Raw genomic sequence first — 27,832 nt, 5'->3', positions numbered from 1 at the left:
AGGAAAGGAGCACCACTCAGTATGCCCTAGTCTCCAAGGTCAATTGAGTTTGCTAATTGGTCCCCAAGAAACGAGCTAATATCTGACTTATGTGGGCAATAAAAGCTGTCCCATTGTCTGATAGAATTACTTTAGGGTTGTCAAACATAGAGACGATCTCTTCTAGAGTCTTCTTAGGTACAATTGCCACCATTTGTCTCTGTTGGGAGGCTTTCACCCACCCAGAAAAGGTATTTGTAAAGATTAATAGATATTTATATCCAAAGTGGCTTAATCTTGGTAAAGTACACTTTCCAGTAAACCCCAGGTCTATGTCTTCCCAATCTTATTTTTCTTTTACTACCTAAGTTCTACATGCATTCACTTTTTGGTGTGGCACACAGTTATATGGCACAAAAAAAATTTGACAATAAGATGATCCTTACAAGTTTGTCGAACACTAGATGAGTCCATTGATGCATTTGCTTCAAGTTCAGTACTGTACACCAGGTTCTGGATGGGGGCAATGAGCTCAAGAGGTTATAGGGATTAGGTATCATGAGGTGAATGTCGGCCACCAGTGTGTTTACCTCTCAAAGATCTTGAACTAACTGTTAGTCATTGGTATCAGGTTTTCGCACTGGAAATAGAGGTGTATTTCAGGCTGATTGGCACTTATGCAGAACCCTGAGTTGGTGATCCCGTCTCATACCTCATTTGACATGGGGTGCTGATGGTTTTAGTGCAGAATTTTATCAGACCTTCAAAGAAGACCCAATACCAACACTACTTAAATTATTCCACAAAATAGGAACAGAAGGAGTACTGATTAATTCTTTCTAGGAGGCCACAAGTACACTGTTAATTTGCCACCCAAGACCCAATCACAAAAGGCACTTTGGAACAACTTCTCATATGAGTTTTGATTCAAAAATATTCAATAAAATTCTCTCAAACTGAATCCAAGCATCCGTCAACACAATCATTCACAATTACCAAGTATGCTTCAGCATTGTATAGAGGGATGATACCATATATAGAAATTCATCAATATCATATATTCTATATTTAAAGTCAAAGACAAAACACACATAATCATGTAATTAGATTCTCAAAATGCCTTTGACAAAATGCAAAATTCCTTCATGTTAACAGTACTAAAAAGATAAGGCATGCAGTGTCCACACCTGAATACAATAATAGCAATGAACAGCAATAATAATAATAATAATAATAATAATAATAATAATAATAATAATAATAATAATAAAAGCTCACATCAAACTAAATGGAAAGAGACTCAAAGTAATCTTATTGAAATCAGGGATCAGGGAAAAGAGAAAGCTATTTGCTTTCTCCCTAGACAAGATCTCTTAGCCAGGGAAATTAAAAAAACAAATGGAGATAACATGGATGCAAACTGGGAAGGAAGAAGTCATGATATCACTATTTTCAGAAGATATGTTAGTATACAAAAGCGACCCTAACAATTCCATGAAAGAGCTCTGACAGCTGATAAGTAAATTCAGCAAAGTGGCAGGATATAAAGTTAACTCAAAGCAGTAGCCTAACTTTACTCAAGGAATAAGTAGGCTGAAGAACCTAGGGGAAAAAATAACCTTCAAAATCGTCACACAATGTAAAATCTCTTAGTGTGACTAACCAAGTAGGTGAAAGATCTGTATTATAAGAACTTCAAGTTTTTGAAGAAAGAATTAAAGGAAGACCTTAGAAGATAGTAAGATTTCCAATGCTCATAGATTGGAAGGATTAATAGAGCAAGAGCAAAATTAGCCATCTTGCCAAAAAGTATTCAATAGATTCAATTCAATCTCAATCAAAATCCTACTTACATTCTTCATAGAGTTAGATAGAAAAATTCTCAAATTAATTTGGAATAACAAAAATCCCAGAAGACCAAAAAATATGCTCAATGATAAAACAACTTCCGTGGAAATAACCATTCAGGTCCTCAAGCTGTATTACAGGGCAATCATAATAAAAACTGCATGTTATTGGTATAAAGACAAGTAGGTATATCTACCTAACTCATTTTTGAGGCTAAAAAAAACCTTGTTCCTAAACCACAAAAAGACACTACAAGGAAAGAGAATTTCAGACCTATCTCACTTATGAACATTGATGCAAAAATACTCAACAAAATCCTTTCAAACCGAATCCAAGAACACATCAAAAAGATCATTTACCATGACCAAGTAGGCTTCATCCCTGGGATTCAGGAATGGTTTAATATAAGGAAATCCACCAATGCAATCCACCATATAAACAACTCAAAGAACAAAATCACATGGTCATCTCACTAGATGCTGAGAAAGCATTTGACAAAATTCAACACCCCTTCATGTTAAAAGTCTTGGAAAGAACAGGAATCCAAGGTACATACCTAAACATAATAAAAGCAATTTACAGCAAACCAACAGCCAACATCAAACTTAATGGCGGGAAACTTGAACCAATCCCACTAAAATCAGGGACTCTACAAGGCTGTCCACTCTCCCCCTACCTACTCAACATAGTACTGGAAGTCCTGGCTGGAGAATTTAGACAGCAAAAGAAAATCAAAGGGATACAAATCTGAAAGGAAGAAGTAAAAACATCATTCTTTGCAGATGACATGATAGTGTACTTAAGTGACCCCACAAATTCCACCAGAGAACTCCTACAGCTGATAAACAAATTCATCACAGTGGCTGGATATAAAAGTAACTCAAACAAATCAGTAGCATTCTTATAGTCAAAGGAAAAACCTGTGGAGAAAGAAATTAGGGAAAAGATACCCTTCACAATAGTCACAAAAACTATGAAATACCTTGGTGTGACTCTAACTAAGCAAGTGTAGGACCTGTATGACAAGAACTTAAAACCTATAAAGAAGGAAATCGAGGAAGATCTCAGAAAATGGAAAGATCTCCCATGCTCATGGATTGGAAGGAACAACATTTTAAAAATGGCCATCCTGCCAAAAGCAATCTCCAGATTCAATGCAATCCCCATCAAAATTCCAACCCAGTTATTCATTGAGTTGGAAAGATTAATGTGCAATTACATCTAGAATAACAAAAGAACTAGAATAGTGAAATCCATCCTCAAAAACAAGAAAACATCTGTGGGAATCACTATCCCTGACCTCAAGCTTTATTACAAGGCAATTGTGCTGAAAACTGCCTGGTACTGGTACAGAAATAGGCAAGTGGATCAATGGAATAGAATAGAAGATCCAGAAATGAGCCTTCACATATATGGTCATCTGATTTTGACAAAGGTGTTGTAAACATTCAATGGAAAAATGACAGCCTATTCAGCAAATGGTGCTGGTTCAACTGGCACTCAGCATGCAAAAGAATGAAAATAGACCCTTTCTTATCTCCTTGTACAAAGCTCAAGTGTAAGTGGATCAAAGATCTCCACATTAAACAAGATACACGGATACTATTAGATGAGAAAGTAGGGAAAACCTTAGAACACATAGGCACAGGAGAAAATTTTCTGAACAAAACATCAATGGCTCAAGCTCTAAGGTCAAAGATTAAAATGGGACTTAATGAGATTGCAAAGTTTCTGTAAGGCTAAGGACATTGTCAAGAAAACAAAACGGCAGCCAACAGAATGGAAAAAGATCTTTACCAACTCCACATCAGATGGAGGCCTAATATCCAAGGAATACAAAGAACTCAAAAAGCTAGACACCAGAGAATCAAATAACCCTTTTAAAAAATGGGGTACAAAGCTAAACAAAACGTTCTCAATTGAGGAATATGGAATGGCTGAGAAACATTTAAGGAAGTACTTGACATCTTTAGCCATAAGGGAAATGCAAATCAAAACAACCCTGAGATTCCACCTCACACCAGTCAGATTGACCAAGATCCAAAACTCAGATGACAGCAGATGCTGGACAGGTTGTGGAGAAAGAGGAACACTTCTCCACTGTTGGTGGGGTTTTAAACTGATACAACTACTCTGGAAATCAGTCTGGCGATTCCTCAGAAAATTGGACTTAGTACTACCTGAAGATCCAGCTATTCCACTTCTGGCCATATACCCCAGAAACACTCCAATAAACAACAAAGATACATGTACCACCATCTTCATAGCAGCTCTGTTTATAATAGCCAGAAGCTGGAAATGACCCAGATGTCCTTCAGTAGATGAATGGATACAAAAATTGTGGTACATTTACACAATGGAGCTATCGGAAACAATGACTTAACCAAATTCTTAAGAAAATGGTTGCATCTAGAGAATATCATCCTGAGTGAGGTAACCCAGTCACAAAAGAACAGATATAATATGCAGTCACTGATAGTGGGATGCTAACCCCAGAGGCTCAGACTGCCCCAGAAACAACTCACATACTGTGTGAAGTTCAAGAAAAAAAAAGAAAAGAAAAGAAAACAAAACAAACAAGAAAAAATACATTATGCTCAAACCTTACAAACCAAGAAAACGTTGATTACTTCCGGGTTACATCCTGTTTTACAATTACGTTTTGCTCATTGTACCTAGTAAGACCTTAATGCAGAGTATCAAACCTTAAGAAAAAAGCCAAGCACTGACAAAAATGTATTTCTATACATTTATGCAAAAATGTTTACATTTTTTTCCTTTTATCTTTGCTTTGTAAATTAATAATAAAAAAAAAAAAACAAAAAAAAGAGTTTGAATATATCTCCCAAAGTATGTTTTAAATGTATGGTTTTCTTTGCATGGTACAATTTTGGAGTAATAAAACCTTTAGGACCTGGAGCATAATGGAAAGTATTTACATTGTTGGGATGTGCCCTTGATGAAGGTAGTAAGACACAGGTTGTCTTCTCTTCCTTGTTTGTTTCCTTGACACCATTAAGTTGAGCATCTTCTTTTTCCATGAAGTGCCACCTAATATAAAAAAGCTGAAATTCAATAATGTAGCCAATCCTAGACTGAAACTTTTAAACCATGTAACACAAATCATTTTTTCAAAACTGATTTAAGTCAAGCACTTGTTAAAATGACAGAAAACTGCCTCACACACAAGGGAAGCTTAGATTCAGTGTCCAGTAGAAACAGAACCATTTTTCTTTCTTTTTTTAATAAAAAGGATTGAACTCTTCTTTTCTCATACATATATAAAATAAAAAATGTGTCTTATCACCAACATATATTAATAGAGAGAATAGACACATACATTTTTTAATGTGGCCTTTTCTTTCTTAAAGTATGCATCACTATTTTCTTTTTTTATTTTTATTATTAGATATTTATGTACTCACATTTCAAGGGTTATCCGACTTCTGCCCTCTTCCATGCCACCTTACCCTCCCACTGCTTTGTGAAGATGCTCCTATACCTTTTTACACACCCACTCCCACTTCATCACACTGACATTCCACTATACTGGGGAAACTAGCCTTCTCATGACCAAGAGCTTCTCCTCTATTGATGCCAGACAATGCTATCCTCTGCTACATATATGGTTGGAACCATGGATCCCTCTATGTGTACTCATTGGTTTCTGATTTAGTCCCTAAGAGTCTGGAGGTTTGGGTTGATTAATGATTTTGTTCTTCCTGTGGGGTTGCAAAACCCCTCAGCTCCTTCTGTCCTTTCTCTAGCTCCTCCATTGGAAACTTGGTGCTCAGTCATGGCTAGCTGCAAGCATCTACATTTGTATCAGTAATGTTATGGCAGAGCCTCTCAGGATACATCCATACCAGGCTCTTGTCAGCAAGTCTCAACAATAGTGGCAGGTTTTGAGTGCTGCATATGGAATGGATCCCTAAGTGGGGCAGTCTCTGAACAACCTTTTTTTAATTACCTGCTTTACTCTTTTACCCTGTATTTCCACCCACGGGTATTTTCCTCCCATTTCTAAGAATAACCGAAATACCCACATTCTGATCTTCTTACTTTTTTAGCCACATATGGTCTGTGAATTGTATCTTGGATATTCTGAGTTTTGGGGCTAGTACCCACTTATCAGTGAGTGCACACAGTATGTGTTCTTTCGAGTCTGGGTTACTGTCTTATTCAGGGTTTCTATTCTTGCACAAATCATCATGACCAAGAAGCAAACTGGGGAATAAAGGGTTTATTTAGCTGATAGTGTTCACATTGATGTTCATTGCCAAAGGAAATCAGGACTAGAACTCAATCAGTACAGAAAGCAGGAGGTGATGCAGAGGCCATGGAGGGATGTTACTTATTTGCTTGCTTTCTCTGGATATCTCAACTTGCTCTCTTATAGAAGGCAAGATTAGAAGCCCAGGGATGGCACCACCTGCAATGGGCTGGGCCCTTTCCCTTGATCCCCAGTTGACAAATGTATTAAAGCAGGACCTCATGGAGGCATTTCCTCAACGGAGGCTCCTTTCTCTGTGATAACTACAGCTTGTGTAAAGTTGACATAAAACCAGCCAGTACAATTTACCCCTTGTCAACTTGACACACAAACACATCACTATTAAGCATCAACCTTACTTTCTTATTCATCCCCAAGATCTAAATAACCTTAAGAGTCCCACAGCATTTACAAATTCTTACATATTAACATTTCAATCCCTTTTAAAAAGTCAATCTCTTTTAAAATTCAAAGTCTTTTTCAATTCAAGTCTCTTAACTGTGGAGTCCATAATATACTTCCTTCCTTTAAGAGGGAAACATATTAGGGGCACAGTCACAATCAAGGACAAAATTAAACTCTAATCATCTAATGCCTAGGATCCACTCAGAAAGTACTGGACTTCTCCAAGGGCTTGGGTCACTTCTCTAGCTCTGCCCTTTGTGGCACATGCCTTGTCTTCTTTTCTCCAGCTGCCTCTTCTCCACTGTGGCTGCTGCTCTTGGGGGTGACCTCATGGTACTGGCATCTCCAAAGCTCTGCTGTCTTCTTCTGCAAATAGGCATCACAAATAGGATCTCAAAGGCTCTCTACATGTTGCCAAGCCTCAACTGGTTTGCATGACCCCTTCAGTATTGGGACATTAATTGCAACTGAAGAAGCTGCAGCTTCAAGAATGCCTTTTAATGGTTTTTTACAGTGCCGAGCCGAAGCTGTTCTTCAAGTCCTCTTCATTCCTTCAATCCAGTACCACTTTGGTGACTCTTACACATTACCAAGCCTAGCAACAGCATGAGGTACAACTTTGGCTATCTCTGGAACACAACCTCTTTGTGTTCTCAGAAAACACTTCTGAGAATATTTCACCTGAATGATGTTGGTCTCTTCATCACCACCAATTTCTTAGCTCCAGCTGACGAGCGTCAATAGTCCCAGTAATGTAAAGCTTTTGCTTTAGAAGTTCTGGAATCTTATTAAACACAGATAATTTCTTCAGCTCCAGCTAATAAAAACCACAGAATCTTCACAATCAAAAGAGCAGCAGCCCTGATAAGAGTCTTTAATTTTCCCTCTGAAATTTCATAAACTAGGCCTAAATCTTCTGCACGGTTTTCAACATTGTTTTCTTTTTTAACTTTACGCCAATATTTGTTATATAATTCAACAATACATAAAATAAATTATACACTATAAACAGTTTTCTGAGGCTGATCTAATGTTTGAAAGTCACTTAGTATAATTCATTATATTAGCTAGGGGAGGAAAGATAACATCTTAGATCCTACAGAACATGCCACGGAGCCCTTAATATCCCAGTGGCTCTTCTAGCTCAAAGTACCACAGTCCTTCCACAGGCCTTCCCCAGTCCTCCCAAAAACATGGTCAAGTTGTCACAGTAATACCCCAATTCTTGTGCCAATTTGTCTTAGTCAGGGTTTCTATCCTGCATGAATCATCATGACCAGAAGATAATTGGGAAGCAAAGGGTTTATTCAGCTTACACTGTTCACATTACTGTTCATAACTACAAAAAGTCAGAACTGGAACTCAAGAAGGTCAGGAAGCAGGAACTGATGCAGTGACCATGGAGGGATATTACTTACTGGCTTGCTTTTTCTGACTTGCTAAACTTGATTTGTTATAGAAACCAAAACTACCAGCCCAGGGATGACACCACCCACAGTTGGCAGGACCCTCCCTCCTTGATCACTAGTTGAGAAACTGCATTAGAGCTGGATCTCATGGAGGCAGTTCCTCAACTGAGGTTCCTTTCTCTGTGATAACTACAGCTTGTTTAAAGTTGACACAAAACCAGCCAATACAGTTACCTAATTCAGGATGATATTTTGTAAGAATTTCAAGGAGTCATTGCATTTAATAGCGGAGTACTCCATTGTGTTAATGTAAAACATTTTCTGTATCAATTCCTCTGTTGAAGGGCATCTGGGATCTTTCCAGGTTCTGACTATTATAAATAAGGCTGCTATTAACATAGTGGAGAATGTGTCCTGGTTATATGTTGGAATATCTTTTGGGTACATGGTCAGAAGTGATATAGAAAGTTTTTCAGGTAGTACTACATCTAATATCCTGAGGAAATTGCAGACTGATTTCAAGAGAGCTTGTACCAGATGGCAATCCAAACAATGTTTTCCTCTTCTCCATATCACCAACATCTGCTGTCACCTGAGTTTTTGATCTTATACATTCTGATTGGTATGAGGTGGAATCACATGTTTCTTTTGATTTGCATTTCCCTGATTTCTAAGAATGTTAAACATTTTTTTTTTACTTTATTTTAAAAAACAAAGATAAATGTACAGATATTAAGCATTTTTGCATAAAAGTATACAAACACATTTTATAAGGTTGTACTTAAGTATTTGTTGGTACCTATACATACACATATGTATATATGTAACCATAATATAGGAAAAGAGGTTATTAATTTTAGGAGATAGGAGAGAAACTGGGAGGGGCTTTAGGAAAAAAAGGGGGATGTGATACATTTTTATTTTAATTAAAATATATTCCTTTTTTTTTTTCTTGATCTTCACACAGTCTGTGGGTTGTTTCTGGGGTTTTCAGAGCTTTCTGGGGTTAGTATCCCATTATCAGTGACTGCATGTTATATCTGAGAAAACACAACATACCCAAACCTATGGGATGCAATGAAAGCAGTACTGAGAGGAAAACTCATAGCTCTTAGTGCTTCCAAAAAGAAACTGGAGAGATCATACATCAACAATTTGATAGCTCAGTTGAAAGCTCTAGAGCAAAAGGAAGCAGATACACTCAAGCAAGAAATAATCAAACTTAGGGCAGAAATCGACCAAATAGAAACAAAAAGAACCATTGGAAGAATAAACATTTCTTTATTTACTTCTCAGCCATTCAGTATTCCTCAACTGAATTTTTTTTGTTTATCTCTGTATCCTGTTTTAAATGAGATTATTCGATTCTCTGAAGACTAACTTATGGAGTTCTTTGTTTGTTTTGAATATTATCCCTCTATCAAATGTAAGATAGGCAAAGATCTTTTTTCCAATCTGTAGGTTGACATTTTGTCCTATTGGAAGTGTGTTTTAGGTTACTGAAGTTTTTCAATTTTATGAGGTCCTATTTGTCTGTTCTTGATCTTAGAGCATAAGTCATTAGTGTTCTTTTCAGGAAAATTTCCAATGTTCCTATATGTAATAGATTTTTCCTCATTTTGTCTTCTATTAGTTTCACTGTTTCTGGTCTTATTCAGAGGCCTTTGATCCACTTGAATTTGAGATTTTTACAAGGAGATAACTATAGGTCAATATGCATTATTCTACATGCTGACTTCCAGTTGAAACAGAACCATTTGTTGAAAATCCAGTCTTTTATATATTTGAAGTTTTTTTATTCGTTTATCAAAGATCAAGTGACCATAGGTGTGTTTGTTCATTTCTGAGACTTCAGTGATATTTCATTGATCTATCTGCCTGTTCCTGTATCAATTCTGAGTACTTTTTATTAGTATTGATCTGCAATATAGCTTGAGGTCAGGGACAGTGAATTCCCCAGAAGTTCTTTTATTGTTGAGAATAGTTTTCACTCTCCTGGGTTTGGGTTATTCCACATAAATTTGCAAATTATTCTTTATAACTCTATAAAAAATTGAGTTGGAATTTTGATGGGGATTGCATTGAATTTGTAAATTGCTCTTAGCAAGATGCCCATTTTTACTAAGTTACACTTGCCATTCAATGAGCATTGAATATCTTTCCACCTTCTGAGGTCTTCTTCAATTTTTTTCTTTAGAGACTTGAAGTTCTTTTCAAACAGATTTTTTCTTTTCTTGGTTTGAGTTGCACCAAGGTATGTTATATTATTTGTTACTATTGTAGAAGGTGCCATTTCTCTAATTTCTTTTTCAATATGTAAAACCTTTGATTAGACAAAGGTTACTGATTTGTTTGAGTTAATTTTATATCCAGCCACTTTTTGAGTTGTTTATCAGGTTTAGGAGTTTTCTTGTGGAATATTTGGGGTCACTTAGGTATACCATCATGTCATTTGCAATTAGTGATGTTTTGACTTTTTCCCTTCCAATTTGTATCCCTTTGATCTCATTTTGTTATCTAATTACTATGGACAGGACTGCAAATATTATACTGAATAAGTAGGGGCAGAGTGAGTAGCGTTCTCGAATCTCTGATTTTAGTGGGATTGCTTTACATAGCAACCTAATTATTTTTATGTTGCCTACTGGTTTCCGGTATATTATTTTTACTATGTTGAGGTATGGACACTGAATGCTTGATACTCTCAACATTCATATCATGAATAGGCACTAAATTTTGTCAAATGCTTTCTAAGCATCTAATGAGATTGTTCATTTTTTAAATGTTTTTTATATAGTGGATAACATTCATGGCTTTCTGTATATTGAACCATCTTGCATAGCTGGGAAGAAGCCTACTGGATTATGGTGAATGATCATTTTGATGTGTTCTTGGATTTTGGTTTACATGAATTTTATTGATTATTTTTGAATCAACATTCATGAGGGAAATTGGTCTGAAGTTCTCTTTCTTTTTAGGGTCTTTGTGTGATTTATGTATAAATGTAATTGCGGCCTTGAAGCACAAATCAGGTAGAGTTCCTCCTGTTTCTGTTTTGTGTAATAGTTTAAAAAGGTTTGGCATTGGTCTTCTTTGAATTTCTGACAGAATTCTGCACTCAACCTATCTGCTCATGGGCTTCTTTATTTTGTGAGACTTTTAACCACTGCACCTATGTCTTTTGTGGTTATGTGGCTGTTTAAATCCTGATTTAACTTTGGTACCTTGTATATGTCTAGAAAATTGTTTATTTCCTACAGATTTTCTAGTTTTGTTGAGTATTGGCTTTGTCTAGTATGATCTGGGATTTATGGGATACAATGAAAGCAGTACTAAGAGGAAAACTCATAGTTCTAAGTACCTCCAAAAATAAACTGGACAGAGCATACACTAACAACTGGACAGCACAACTGAAAGTGAGAGAACAAAAAGAAGCAGACACAGCCAAGAGGAGCAGACAACAAGAAATTATCTAACTTAGAGCAGAAATCCAGCAAGTAGAAAGAAGAAAAACCATATAAAGAATCAACAAAACCAGGAGCTGGTTCTTTGAGAAAACGAACAAGAATGATAAACCCTTAGACAGACTAACTACAGGGCACAGAGAGGGTATCCAAATTAACAGCTTCCAAAATGAAAGCAAAGACATAACAACAGAAACTGAGGAAATTCGAGAAATCATCAGATCTTACTGCAAAACCCCATACTCAACAAAACTGGAATATCTAGAGGAAATTGACAAATTCCTAGACAAATATCAGCTACCAAAGTTAAATCAGGATCAGATAAACCATCTATACAGTTCAACAACACAGAAAAATAAAACAGAAACAGTTATCAAAAGCCTCCCAAATATAAAAAACCCAGGACCAGATGGGTTCAGTGCAGAATTCTATCATTCCTTCATAGAAGACCTAATACCAATACTCTCCAAAATATTCCACAAAATAGAGACAGAAGGAAAACTGTCTAACTCATTCTTTGAAGCCACAGTTAGTCTCATTCTTAAAACATGCAAAGACCCTATAAGGAAAGAGAACTTTAGGCTGATCTCCCTCATGAACATCAAGGAAAAATATTCAATAAAATTCTTGCAAACTGAATCTAGGAACACGTTAACACAATCATTCACCATCATCAAGTAGGCTTCATTCCTGTGACGTGGGGATGGTTCAAGATACATCAACATAATCCACCATATTAAAAAAAAAAAAAAAAACTCAAAGAAAAAAAAACATGATTATCTCACTAGATGATGAAAAGGCATTTGAAAAAATTCAACACCCCTTCATGTTAAAAGTCTTGGAAAGGGCAGGAATTCAAGCCCCATATATAAACATAGTAAAATCCATATACAGCAAACCTGTAGCCAACGACAAAGTAAACAATGAAAAACTTGAAGCAACCTCACTAAAATCAAGACTAGACAAGGCTGTACACTCTTAATCTACCTATTCAATATAGTACTGTAAGTCCTGACCAGAATAACTAGATAACAAAAGGAAGTCAAAGGTATACAAACCAGAAGGTAGAGGTCAAAATATTACCATTTGCAGATGACATGATAGTATACTTAAGTTATCCCAAAAATTCCATAAGAGAGCATTTACAGCTGGATAAAAATTTTTAGCAATGTTGCTGGATATAAAATTAACTCAAAAAAATCAGTAGAATTCCTCTACTCAAATGATACACATACTGAGAAAGAAATTAGAGAAAAGATATCATTCACAATAGTCACAAGCAATATAAAATTCTTTTGTGTGATCCTATTTAACAAGTAAAAGTTTCATATGACAAAAACTTCAAGTCTCTGAAGAAGGAAATGGGAGAATATCTCATAAGATGGGAAGATCTTCCATGCTCATTGATTGGAATAATCAACATTGTAAGAATGGCCATCTTACCAAAAGCAATCAATAGATTCAATACAATCTGCATCAAAATTTCAACTCAATTATTCAAAGAGTTAGAAAGAATAATTACAAATTCACTTAGAATAACAAAAAAAAAAAAAAACTTAGGATAGTGAAATCTATTCTCAACAATGAAACAACTTCTGGGGGAATGACCATCCCTGAACCACAAAGAACTAGAATACTAAAAATACTACTTTGAATAACCATAGCAATGCTGGAGCTTTTCTAAGGTCTGCCTTTAAAAATATATGACAATACTGTAGAAATTAAAGCAAAATAAAGATACAAATCAATGCTATAGAATAAAAAGGGGTGTGTTCATTGCTTACATCATTGTTCACACAGAAGAAAACATAAAATGAACTTAAGAAAGGGATTATTTAGATTATATTTCTAGAAGATATGATCTATCATCTCAGGGAATTTAAGGCAGTAGGAGCAGAAAGTAGCTGATTATTTTGTATATACAATTAGGAAGTTGTGATTAATGCTCTTATCCTCCTTCTTCTCTTCCTCCTCTTCTTCTTCTCCTTCTCCCTTCTTCTTCTTTTCTTCTTCTTTTTCCTTATTCAGAATTAGGAGTAAAACTCTACAGATTTAGGGTATTCCCATCTCAACAACAATAATCTGGATAACTCCATTAATAGACATTCCCAGATATTTTCATGTTGATTATAAATCCTATTAATATTTCAATCAATATTAACCTTTATAAGAAAACTATATTTCACACACACACACACACACACACACACACACACACACACACACACACACACACATGTATCAGTATCTCTAGAGTAATGATACTACATACACCTGGATTCCCAGGTTAATTTTAACACTATTTACAATATCCAAAAAAGAAAAACAAGATAAGTGGTCATCTAATTTATAAATAAAAGAACCATGTTGCACATAACAATGAAATATTGCTCAGCATGAAGAAATATTCAGCAATTTCATTTGTAAAAGTGTGAGTGGAACTATATAGAATTATTTTGTAAGATATAAAACTTATATAGACTCAGAAGTACCACATGAACTTTTTCAGGTGAACACTCAATTTTTAATGTCATAGAAGTTGTGGGGAAATGTTTCTAGAAACTAGAATGGGTAATAATATGAAATATATTTGTTAAGGTTTATTATTTCTAATGTTATAATTTGAGAAAAGCAATACACTCAAACATTATATCAAACATTATATGGCATTTTGCTAATATACAGAATTGTACGAAAAATTTTAAAAAACACAGAAACATTTTTGAAATATGTTTTTGTTTTAATTCCAGGCATGGGATATGGGCATTTTTGGTTGCAGTTTGTTACATAGTTACATACAAAGAATAAACAAAAAAAAAACCAATTAAATATCCTGTGTGCAAAGATCCAACTTGCACCAAAGAACTTGACACTCCTAATCAGTAGGAAGTAATCTAATGATAACATTTTTCTTCCTTCCCCTCTATTTCTTGTTTCTGTCCTCTGTAGTGTTGTTTCAAAGGGTCAGGAGGATTGGAGAATAGTGGGAAATAAGAGGAGCCCTCAATGCAGCAAATAATAGCTACATGGAACTTTATTTTTTTTTTCCTATTAAACTGATTTTAGGGAAAAAAAAAGAAGGAGTGTCTTTTGGTAGTTCAGTTCATCCACTACATATGTGTATTAATATCAGTGTTAATACAGGATTTAACATGATTTCTGTTCTTACCAACCAAAAATGAGGATTATTTTTTCTCTGTCTTCCAATAAATCTTAGCACATGTTTTAATTTTTTATCAAAACATTCTCTTTGAGGGTGATCAAAGTTTTGGGTATGGTGTCTCTAAGTATCTTAAGGATGAAGAATTCTAAAATGTGCCAGCATAGTGGAAGTGGAACTTTGCACTGATAGCATTTGAGAATGGATGAAGAAAGGGGTTTATTCATAACTCTATATTTATATGTAAAATTTTGTCTTCAAAGAAAAGATCTTAAATGTCAATATCTAACATGTCTTATAGTATAATGATTTATTATAATAAAAAAGTGGCTGCCTTCATACTAAATCAAAAAATATAACACATTAAGAGACATTGTCAAAGACTATCATATGGATATATTGCTTCCTCTAAACTTCTATTATTCTTAACATCTATAACTGTTTTAGATGAATCATTTCATCTTTTCTCTTATTAGAATCCTATACAGAGTCCCAAATCTCTTTACTCTTTTGTATTTTTTCTTTTGTCATTTGTGAGCTCATCTTAATAAACATAAAAATTAGTACAATTGCATGCATTTTCCTTTTTAATATATGTACACTGTTTGATTTATCCATAGATCTTCAGTTACTGAATCTGGTATAGTAGAGAAAACTTTTTCCTAATGTGAAGAATTTACTGTCATTCATCTCATGGTTTTTCTTCTTTGTGTTTTACTACGAAGTTAAATGTTACTTGTGATCAACATGATAAATATCTCACAGAGGATCTTATATTTGGACCTTTGGTTCCCAAATGTTAGGACAGTTTGTGAACATTAGGGAACCTTTAGAAGGTGCATCCTTCTTGGAAAAATACAGGTTTTCAGAGTTTACAGCCATAACCCATTTCTTAGGCTACAGTATGTGGATGCTCTTGTGGTCACATCATGATTTCTTTGCCAAGAAAACTTCTGTATTCCTCTGGAAACATGGGCCAAACTAAATGTGTTTTTGTTAACTACATTATTTTGTCAAATCGGCATAAAATTAAATTAAATGTGATTCAATATCTCAAGTTTTTCTTTGGCAGCATACTAAGAATAAAACTGTATATTTCATAGGAATATAAGATCTTAACAGTCAACATAACATAGAAAGGTTTAAAACCCTCTCTCTCTCTCTCTCTCTCTCTCTCTCTCTCTCTCTATATATATATATATATATATATATATATATATATATATATATATATATATATATATATATATATATATATGAACTTCATATAGTCTGTGAGTTGATTCTGAGGTGTTCAGAGCATTCTCGGTTAGTATCAAATTATCAGTGACTCCATATTATGTCTGCTGTTTTTGCGACCGGGTTATCTCACTCAGGATGATAATCTCTAGATGTATCTATTTTTATTTATTGATTTATTCATTTTAATTGAACAACTTTATTTTAAAAAGCAAAGATAAATGTACAGATTTAAAGCATTTTTGCATAAAAGTATACGAATACATGTATGTCAGTACTTGTTTTTTTAAAGGTTTAATAGTGTGCATTAAGGATTTACTAGTTACAATGAGCATAAAAGTACATGTAACCTGGAATTAGTAAAAGTTTTCTTGGTGTGTAAATATTAAGCATAATGGTTTTTCGATTTTTTTTTTTTTTTGAACTTCATATAGTCTGTGAGTTGTTTATGGGGTGTTCAGAGCTTTCTGGGGTTGGTATCCAATTATCAGTAACTGCATATTATGTCTGTTCTTTTGTGACTGGGTTATCTCACTCAAAAAGATATACTCTAGATGCATCTATTCTCTTAAGAATTTCATAAAGTCATTGTTTCTGATAACTGAGTAGTAGTACCACAATTTTTGTATCCATTCATCTTCTGAAGGACATGTGGGTTCTTTCCATTGTCTGGTTATTATTATAAATAGGAATGCTGTGAACATTGTGGTGCATGTGTCCTTGTTGTATGTTGGAGCTTCTCTGGGATATATGCCCAGAAGTAGAATAACTGGGTCATCAAGTAGTACTATGTCCAGTTTTCTGAGGAATTGCCAGACTGATTTCCAGAGTGGTTGTACCAGTATACAACCCCACCAACAGTGGAGAAGTGTACCTCTTTCTCTTCATCCTCTCCAGCATCTGCTATCTTCTGAAATTTTAATCTTAGCCATTCTGACTGGTGTGAGGTGGAATCTAAGGGTTGCTTTGATTTGCATTTCCCTGAGGGCTAATGAAGTCAAGTACTTTCTTAGATATTTCTCAGCCAGTCTATATTCCTCTATTGAGAACTTCCTGTGTAGCTCTGTACCCCATTTTTTAATAGGCTTGTTTGATTCTCTGGTGTCTAGCTTCTTGTGTTCTTTGTATACATACCTTGGATATTAGGTGTCTCTCAGATGTGGGGTTGGTAAAGATATTTTCCCACTCTGTTGGCTGATGTTTTGTTTTCTTGACAGTGTCCTTATCCTTAAAGAAACATTGCAATCTCATTAAATCCCATTTGTAAATATTTGACCTTAGAGCACTAGCCATTGGTGTTTTGTTCAGGAAATTTTCTCCTGTGTCTATGTGTTCTAAGGTTTTTCCTACATTTTCTTCTTATTGTTTCAGTGTACCTGGTTTAATGTGAAGATCTTTGATCCACTTACACTTGAACTTTGTACAAGGAGATAAGAAAGAGTCTATTTTCATTCTTCTGCATGCTGAATGTCAGTTGGACCAACACCATTTGTTGAACAGGTTGTCCTTTTTCCATTGAATATTTACAGCTCCTTTGTCAATAATCAAATGACCATATATGTCAGGGTACATTTCTGGATCTCCTATTCTATTCCATTGATCCATGTGCCTATATCTGTATCACTACCATGCAGTTTTTAGCACAATTGCTTTGTAATATATCTTGAGGTCAGGGATATTGATTCCTGCAGATGTTTTCTTGTTGTTGAAGATGAATTTCGCTATTTTAGATAATTTTTATTCCAGAAATAATTGCACATTGCTCTTTTCAATTCTATAAATTTAGGTTGGAATTTTTATGGGAATTGCTTTGAATCTGTAGATTACTTTTGTTAAGTTGGTCATTTTTACAATGCTGATTCTTCCAATTCTTGAGCATGGGAGATCTTTCCATTTTCTGAGATTTTCCTATATTTCCTTCTTTAGACTATTAAAGTTCTTATCATAAATGTCCTTCACTTGCTTAATTAGAATCACACCAAGGTATTTCATATTGTTTGTGACTATTGTGAAGGGTATTTTCTCCCTTATTTCTCTCTGCATGTTTGTCTTTTGAGTAGAGGGAGGCTACTGATTTTTTTTGAGTTAATTTTATATTGTCCACTTTGTTGAATTTGTTTATCAGCTGTAGAATTTCTCTGGTGGAATTTTTGGGGTCCCTTATGTACACTATCATGTCATCTCCAAACAGTCATGTTTTTACTTCTCCCTTTCCAATTTGTATCCCTTTGATATCTTTTTGTTGTCTAATTTCTCTGGCCAGGACTTCCAGTACTATGCTGAATATTTAGGGGGAAAGTGGACATCCTTGTGTAGTCCCTGATTTAGTGGGATTGTTTCAAGTTTCTTCCTGTTAAATATGGTGTTGTCTATTGGTTTGTTGTATATCACTTTTATTATGTTAAAGTATGGGCCTTGGATTCCTGTTTTTTCTGGGATTTGTAGTATGAAGTGGTGTTGAATTTTGTCAAATGCATTTTCGGAGTCTAGTGAGATGACCATGTGGGTTTTTTCTTTGAATTTTTTATATGGTGTATGACGTTGATAGATTTCCGTATATTCAACCATCCCTGCATTCCAGGGATGAAGCCTACTTGATCATGGTGAATGATCTTTTTGATGTGTACTTGGATTCAGTTTGCAAGGATTTTGTTGAATATTTTTGCATCAATGTTCAAAAGTGAGATAAGTCTGAAGTTCGCATTCCTTGTAGGGTCTTTGTGTGGTTTAGGAACTAGGGTCATTGTGGCCTCAATGAGTTACGTAGAGTTCCATCTCATTCTATTTTGTGTAATATCTTGGAGAGTATTGGTCCTGATTTAACTTTAGTATCTGGTATCTGTCTAGGAATTCATCCATTTCCTCCAGATTTTCCAGCTTTGTTGAGTATAGGCTTTTGTAGTAGGATCTGATTATTTCTTGAATTTCCTCATTTTCAGTTACTATGTCTCCACTTTCCTTTCTGATTTTGTTAATTTGGATACTCTCTCTTTGCACTCTAGTTAGTCTGGCTAAGGGTTTATCAATCTTGTTAATTTTCTTAAAGAACAAAATCTTGGTTTTGTTGATTCTTTGAATGGTTCTTTTTGTTTCTTTTTGGTCAATTTCTGCTCTGAGTTTGATTATTTCTTGCTGGCTACTCCTCTTGGGTGTATCTGCTTCCTTTTGTTCTAGATCCTATATGGTGAGTTTTGGAGAAGGTGAGCTGAGGTGCCGAGAAGAAGGAGTTTTAGGGTGAAATGTTCTATAGATGTCTATTTATTCCAATTGGTTCAATACCTCTGCTAGTTTCACTAAGTCCTTGTTCAGTTTCTGCTTCCATGATCTGTCCATTGATGAGAGTTGGATGTTGAGGTCTCCCACTATTATTGTGTGCATTGCAATGTATTTTTTGAACTTTACTAGTGTTTCTTTTATAAAGATGAGTGCTCTTGTATTTGGTGCATATATATTAAGGATTAAGAGTTCCTCCTAATTTCTTTTCTGGTCCACACTATTTGGAGTTCTGTAGGCTTCTTTTATGCTCAGGTTCATCTCATTCTTAAGGGGAGGGAAGTTTTCTTTTACAATTTTGTTGAAGATATTTACTGTGCCTCTTATTTGATATTCTTCTCCTTTTTCTATTCCTATTATCCTTAGGTTTGATCTTTTCATTCTGTCCTAGATATCCTGGAAATTTTGGGTTAGGAGTTTTTTGGCTTTTGCATCTTCTCAGACTATTTTGTCTGTGTTTTCAATGTTGTCTTCAGCCCCTGAGATTCTCTTTTCCATCTTTTGTAATCTGTTGGAAATGCTTGTATCTGTGACTCCTGATTTCTTTTTATGATTTTTACCTCTAGGGTTGTCTTTTTTAGTGTTTTCTTTATTGTTTCCATTTCTGTATTAAATTCCTCTTCAATTTCTTCATCTCTTTGTTTCTGTTTTCCTCTAGTTCTTTGATTTCTTTGAGTGTTTTTCTTGTTTCCTCTTTAAAAGCTTGTAATTCTTTATGCCTTTCCTCCAGTTCTTGTTTAAAGATCTCTGTCATCATCTTGAAGTATGATTTTGGGTTTGAGTCTTCTTTTCTCAAGAGTTTGGCATTCCACTCTTTGCTATGATGGGAGAGCTGGGTTCTGGTGTTGCCAGGTTGTCTTAGATTCCCTGGGGTAAGTACTTTCGCTTTCCTCTTGACATCTCGTTTGTGATTATAAGTGGTCTTGTTGTCAGTGATTGCTTCCTGTCTCTCCTGTGTACCTGGCCTGTGTCCCTGGATCTCTGTTGTTCCTGGTGTCAGATAGCATGAGCGCCTGTTTTGCAGCCCCTTTAGCTTTTCTAAAGGCATTGTATGTGTCTATGCATGCAGTAGCTAAAATGTCCTTTGTGCCATACCTTTAGGAAATTCAGGTATTGTGTACTGTCATATGAATATGTTATTGGTCACATACACACCAGCAAGCTTTGATATATGTAAAGAGAAAAAAGATAGAGATTTTAGAATGTGAATTATCTGTTTTATTGCCAAAATTAAAATGGTGAGGAAAGAAAACATATTAGTGCTACAACTTAAATAGAATCCTGAAAGATATGTGTTATTTTGATGCTATTGTTACAGGGATGTGATGTGATCTGTAGCTTGGAATGTCAAAATACAGGTTCTGGGATTAATTTAGGTTCTAGTTGTAAGTTTCACTAAAATGACTGAAGAAAGACAGATTAATTTAAGATATAAATTTACAGCCATAGACAAAGCAATCACAAAATGCAATTATATACTAGTCCAACATGATTCAGTGTATTCATATTCTTTTCTATAAAGGGATAGGAGAATTAAAAATATAGATAGTCCTGAAGGGTCATAAATGATTCTGCGGAATATTAATAGCACCAAGAAACATTTCTTTTTATACGTGAGCTACAAAAAATTGTGAAAGTCCTTAGTGATATGACTAGACATCTTCATTTATGAAATAGTTAATGAAGCTACAGTGTAGTGTTGGAAGGCAATTGTGTTTATTGTCCTTTGCACTAAAATGTACATATTCTAGACTGGAGGTAGACAAAAAGCAGAAAGAGAGAAACAAAGAAAGAAAGAAAGAAAGAAAGAAAGAAAGAAAGAAAGAAAGACAGAAAGAAAGAATGAAAGAAAGAAAGAAAGAAAGAAAGAAAGAAAGAAAGAAAGAAAGAAAGAAAGAAAGGAAAAAGGAAAGAAGGAAGGAAAGAGGGATGGAGGGAGGGAGCTAAGGAAGGAAGGAAGGAATAAAGGAAGGAAGGAAGGAACAGAAACATAAATGGGAGAGTATATTTGGCTTGGCTTTGGGAAAAGTCATAGATGAGCTGACTTTTAATAATCTTCGAACAGTTCTAAACATGCTAGAAACATCAGTCTTTTCGATGCCTCTTTTTAGTTTTTAAAAGAAAAAAGATGTGGGAATGGGATACAGACTAAAAGTGACTTACTGACTGGAACTCATAAAAAATATCCACTGAATAAACACACACTCAACACACCATATTTTGATACCATGGGGATGTCAATGAAAAACATAACCTAAATATCTTTTGTTACTATTGAGTGAGAAAGAATGAAAGTGAAGAACAATGAAGCACTTTGCAAGAACCATTCATCAAAACACATGTGTGATATTTTAGTCTTTTCCCTTTTATTAAGGTTACTAGCATATTTTAACAAGTAATTGTCTAATTCTTCAACAATATATGCTAAGTTTGTGTTCCCACTGGAATATAAGCCATTCTCAATGCTATCTTCAACATATCGTTTAATTAAAATTCTGAATGTAACATTATATATGTGCATACTCTCAAACAATTATAAATTTTTCTTGGCTGTGTTAACTTCCTTATGTGCCACCGTGTTAATATGTCAACTGTTTCATCGTATTTCAAGCCTGAATTTTAAAATGTATGCTGAGCTCCACAAAAATCACTGATTTTAACTAAATGATTTTTTAATTTATAATATACAAAAGCTGCCAACATTTTTATAATATTAGATTATATGAAGGGAATATACACTCCTCCAAATGTGTTAATGAATCAAGTATTTAAGTGGACTGTTCAAACAGTACAGGTCTCCTGTAAATCAGATCTTTGCAACAAAAAATTCCATCTTCTCAAGCTTCTGGCTATTATACAATGGAGTATTACCCAGCTATCAGAAACAATGACTTAACCAAATTCTTAAGAAAATGGTTGCATCTAGAGAATATCGTCCTGAGTGAGATAACCCAGTCACAAAAGAACAGACTTAATATGCAGTCAATGATAGTGGGATGCTAACCCCAGAGGCTCGGACTACTCCAGAAACAACTCACAGAATGTGTGAAGTTCAAGAAAAAAAAAAGAAAACAAAACAAAACTAACAAAAAAACCCATTATGCTCAATCCTTACACACCAAGAAAATGTTGACTAATTCCAGGTTACATCCTGTTTTACATGTACTTTTTGCTCATTGTAACTAGTAAGACCTTAATGCAGAGTATCAAACCTTAAAAAAAAGAAAAAAAAAAAAAGCCAAGCACTGACAAAAATGTATTTGTATACATTTATGCAAAATGTTTATTTTTTTTCTTTTTTTATCTTTGTTTTTAAAAATAAAGTTTAAATTAAAAAAGACATTATACAAGAATTAAAAAAAAATTCCATCTTCTCAATCAGCCTCTTCTTGTCATTGAATCATTTTGAAAGTTTTTAAAAATTTCTTTTTTCTCTTTCTTTCTTTCTTACTTTTTCTTTCTTTCTTTCTTTCTTTTATTTTATTTTTTACTTAAACCCTGCATGAGATGTCTCTACTCCTTCATTTCCTCAACTCTTTCTTCAATGTATTTGCCCTTCACCTTTTCTACTTGTCTGAACTTACCTTTCCTCTCTAGGTTCTTCTTTCAGCCCTTTGGTCCTTGTCCAGGTTTATCCTGGTGATAATCACCTTTTGGAGGACAATCATGTTTTTCTCCCTTTCCAAAGAACTGAGGCAGAAGTATAATAATATAATATTTGGTCAATGTCAATTCTAAAGAATGTTGAGGTTGTTCAAGGACATTACAAAGACAAACAGATTGGCAAAGTGGTCTAATTCTACAGGATAAAAGTTATTTAATTTGCATTTCCCTGATGGGTAAGGATGTCGAGCACTTCCTCAGATGTTTCTCGGCCATTCAGTGTTCCTCAACTGAAAACGTTTTGTTTAGCTCTGTACCCCATTTTTTAATAGGGTTATTTGATTCTCTGGTGTCTAGCTTTTTGAGTTCCTTGTACACCTTGGATATTAGGCCTCTATCTGATGTGGTGTTGGTAAAGATCTTTTCCCATTCTGTTGGTTGCCATTTTGTTTTCTTGACAATGTCCTTAGCCTTACAGAAACTTTGCAATCTCATTAAGTCCCATTTGTTAATCTTTGACCTTAGAGCTTGAGCCATTGGTGTTTTGTTCAGGAAATTTTCTCCTGTGTCTATGTGTTCTAAGGTTTTCCCTACTTTCTCATCTAATAGTTTCAGTGTATCTGGTTTAATGTGGAGATCTTTGATCCACTTACACTTGAGCTTTGTACAAAGAGATAAGAAAGGGTCTATTTTCATTCTTTTGCATGCTGAGTGCCAGTTGGACCAGCACCATTTGTTTAATAGGCTGTCCTTTTTCCATTGAATGTTTACATATACACAATGGAATACTACTCAGCCACCAGAAACAATGACTTAACCAAATTCTTAAGAAAATGGCTGCATCTAGAGAATATCATCCTGAGTGAGATAACCTAGTCACAAAAGAACAGACATAATATGCAGTCACTGATAGTGGGATGTTAACCCCAGAGGCTTGCACTCCCCCAGAAACAACTCACAGACTGTATGAAGTCCAGAAATAAAGAAAACAAAACAAAACAAAAAAATATTTATAAAACAAGAAAACATTAACTATTTCCATGTTACATTTTATTTTACATGTACTTTAGCTCATTGTAACTATTAAGTTTTCAAGGCATACAATCAAACCTTGAAAAAAATCAAGTACTGACTAAAAAATAGATTCATATAGTTTTATGTAAAAATTATGTTAAAATCTGAAAAAATACTGACAAAAATGTATAATTTTAAGCAAAATATGTTTAAAATCTGTACATTTTTCCTTGTTTTGTAAAATAAAGTTGTTAAAAAAAAGAATGGATAAAAATGAAAAAAAAGTTATTTAAAAAACCTGGTATAGAAAATATTTAACAACATAATACTTTTGCATTAAATATTCATGTTTGAGGAGTTGAGATACATCATGACTTGATATTTGGTTATATGCTGTTGGAAGAGGACTCTAAATGCCTTTTAAACTGATTCAAATACAAATCATTAAATGCAATTCCTTAACAGGAGAGACAAGTATACAGTCAATGACTAACAAAAAGTATGACTAACAAAAATATAATGACATATTTTCAGCAAATTTAGTCTTTGCATACATGTTTTTCTGTCCCACATTCTATGTTTACAAATTATGTTCCATTTTAATTTTTTTTTTTTTTTACTTTCTGTCAAATCTCCAAAGATTCTTTTCAAATACATCTTTGTCATATTGCCTCAGCATGGATTAGAAGCACTCTGTTTCCTTGAGCGTTTGAAGGTGAAGCTCAAAATAATTTATGCCTTTCTCTTATATTTTTGACTGAATAAACATTTGGTATTTTATATGCTTTATATATAAAATTAATATAGCCAGTACATTACTTTTGTTATGCTACATTCTATGTTCCCAATTTTGAAAATTATGGAAAAATTCTTTGTCATTAATTTTGAAACAGTTCACGTTAAAACAGACATGCTTCAGTGTGCTTCAGAAGTATAAGCATGAAACATAGGTTGTACAAGAAGCATTTAAGACCTCAGACTACATATCTAATAATTCCTTTTCATAATTTGCCTATTGCATTTAATTTACATTCATGTCAGATGTCATTGTTTCTTGTGTAATGCATAAAGAAAACCCAAAAATATTTGTGGTAATTTTATATAGTAACTAACATGGAAACCATCTTATAATGGCTTCCTACTGTTCATGCCAAACTTTTAGCAAGGATAATTTTTGCACTTAAAAGAGGCAAGACAATACTAATAGCAGCATAAATAATTTATTTTCATACAATTAAAATTTTCAAACTTTCTCACATTTCATATTATATAAGGCTGAACATTGTTGTGAGGTACTTGTTTCCATAAAACTAACCAGAGGAGCAAAGGGGCATAAATTCAGTTTTTATAGCATTTGAGAAAATTGATATGTGCAAATTATTGGCATTTGTCATCTGTTAATACTTATGAGGCATAGGTGATGAAGGACTACATTATTTTTTTAAAATAATTAAGTATAACTGAACAATAATGAAACTTCTTGAAAATATAAATCTTTATTTTAAAACTTTGTGAAATTAAATGCATAATAAACATAGGAAGCTTACAATGAGTAAGTGAAAAGTTCATAATAAACAAAGTTAATCGTACAGCTGAAGGTAAGGTAAGTCACTATTGCTGAAGCCACCATGAAATTTAGACACAGTATTTGAAGAAATGGAGGTAGATCTGACTTGGAAACCTCTTTGCTGAGGACTTGCTTAGTACCTGGAGGTGCTAAGTTTCCAAGGAAGTGAAGCAATCACTATTTTTAGTGACTTGTGATACCTGTCAACCATAGCCATTACAATGTGGTACTTTTATATCCTAGAAAATGTGCAAAAGCAACATTCCCATCTTTATGGCAATCAGTAGTTGTATAGGTCGATTCACTCACAAGGGTGGAAATCATGCCCAGTACTGGAAACCTACTTGTAAACCCTGCCTTTAAAAATTTTGGGTCACTTATCTTAGTTTTTTAAAATAAAGTTGTTCAATTAAAAAAATTCTCTCATAGAGGTGAACAGTTACCTTAATGAGCATAATACATTAATGCATTTAAAATATTGTACTAGACACTCTTTGTATGTACATTTGAAATGTTATCACCTTTGCCCACCCCTCTACCCTCCCCCTCCACTTGTCTTCACAAAAGCCACTTCAGTGCCTTGTCATTCCCCTACATTGGGAAAACATGCCCTCCTTGGACCAAAGGCAAATTCTCACGTTGATGTCAGACACTGCTATTCCTTGCTATATATGCAACTGGAGCCATGGGCCTCTCAATGCTTGTTCAGTATTTGGTGTTCTAGGACATGGGAGCTGTGGATGATTTGATTGGTCTTCAATGTTGTTCTTCCCATGAGGCTAAAACCTCCTTTAGATCCTTCACCCCCCTCACACACACCCTAACTGGGGTCCCCATGTTTAGTCTTATGGCTAGCTGAAAGCATGCTCAGCTGCATGACTCTAGCAGAGCCCCTGAGGAAGCACCCATATCTGGTTCCTCCCAGCAAGCACCTCCCAGCCTGAGCTATATATAGTGCCTGGGCCTGGTGGCTACACATGGGTTAGGACCCCAAGTGAGGCAGCCACTGAATGATCCCCTCTTCAATCCCTGCTATTTCACTTGATCCTAAACCTCTCCCCTCTTCCTGTGAGTGTTTTGTTCTTCCTTCTAAAAGGACTAAGACTTTCACATATTGAACTTCCTTTTTTTTTGAGCTTCATTAATTTTGTGAGTTATTTCTTGGGTATTCAGAGCTTTCTGGGGCTAGTATCTACTTATCAGTGAATGCATATTATGTGCATTCATTTGTGACTAGGTTACTTCACTCAGGATGATATTTTCTAATTCCATCCATTTCCCTATTAATTTAGTTAAGTCTTTGTTTCTAATAGTTGAGTAGTACTCCATTGTGAAAATGTACCACACATTCTGTATCCATGCCTCTGTTGAAGGACATCTGGGTTCTTTCCAGCTTCTGGCTATTATAAAGAAGGCTGCTATGAACATGGTGGAGCATGTATCTTTATTATACGTTGGAGCATCTTAGGGATATATGCCCAGGAGTGGAATTGCTAGGTCTTCAGGTAGAGATATGTCCAAATTTCTAAGGAACTGCCATACTGATTTCCAGAGAGGTTGTACAAGCTTACAACCTCACGAACAGTAAAGGAGTGTTACCCTTCCTGCACATTCTTGCCAGAATCTGCTGTCATCTGAGTTTTTGATCTTAGATATTATGACTGGTGTGAGATGAAATCTCAGGGCTGTTTTGATTTGTATTTCCTTGATGACTACTGATGTTGATTATTAATTTAGGTGCTTCTAGGCCATTTATTATTTCTCATTTGAGATTTCTTTGCTATATCTGTACTCCATTTTTAACTCAATTTTTTGATTCCCTGGAATCTAACTCCTTAAGTTCTTTGTATACATTGGATATTAGCCCTCTATCAAATGTGGGAATGGGAAAGATACTTTCCCAGTCTCTTGGTTGCCATTTTGTTTTCTTGACAGTGTTCTTGGCCTTACAGAAACTTCGCAATTTTGTGAGGTTCCATTTGTGGGAGAGCAGGGTGTTGATGTCTCCCACTATTATTGTCTGTGGTGCAATATATGCTTTGTGCTTTAGTAGGATTACTTTTATGAATGTAGTTTCTCTTATATTTGGAGCAGGGATATTCAGGATTGAGAGTTCATCTTGATAGATTTTTCCTGTGATGAATAAAAAGTGTCCTTCATTATCTTTTTAAATAACTTTTGGTTGAAAATCTATTTGGTATTGGAAGGGCTACTCCAGCTTGTTTCTTGGGACTATATGCTTGGAAGGGTTTTTCCTTGTCTTTTATTCTGAGTTTGTGTCTGTCTTTGTTTCTGAGTTGAGTTTCCTGTATGCAGCAACATGCTGGATCCTGTTTATGTATCCAGCCTAATAGTATATGTGACTTTATTGGCGAATTGAGTTCATTGATGTTAACAAATGTTAAGAAATATTGATTGTTATTTCCTGTTATTTTTGTTGTTAGAGGTATAATTATGTTTGTTTCCTTTTGTTTTTCTTTTGGTTTTATTTCATGATTATTTTCTTGCTTTTCCTTGGTTGTAGTTTCCATGCTTCTGTTGGATTTTATATCTGTTACTTTTTGTAGGACTGCATTTGTGGTCAGATATTGTGTAAAT

Source organism: Micromys minutus (assembly GCF_963924665.1).
Source record: "Micromys minutus genome assembly, chromosome: X".
Taxonomy (NCBI): domain Eukaryota; kingdom Metazoa; phylum Chordata; class Mammalia; order Rodentia; family Muridae; genus Micromys; species Micromys minutus.
The sequence above is the reverse complement of the archived record's forward strand: the minus strand, read 5'-3'. Positions refer to the sequence as shown.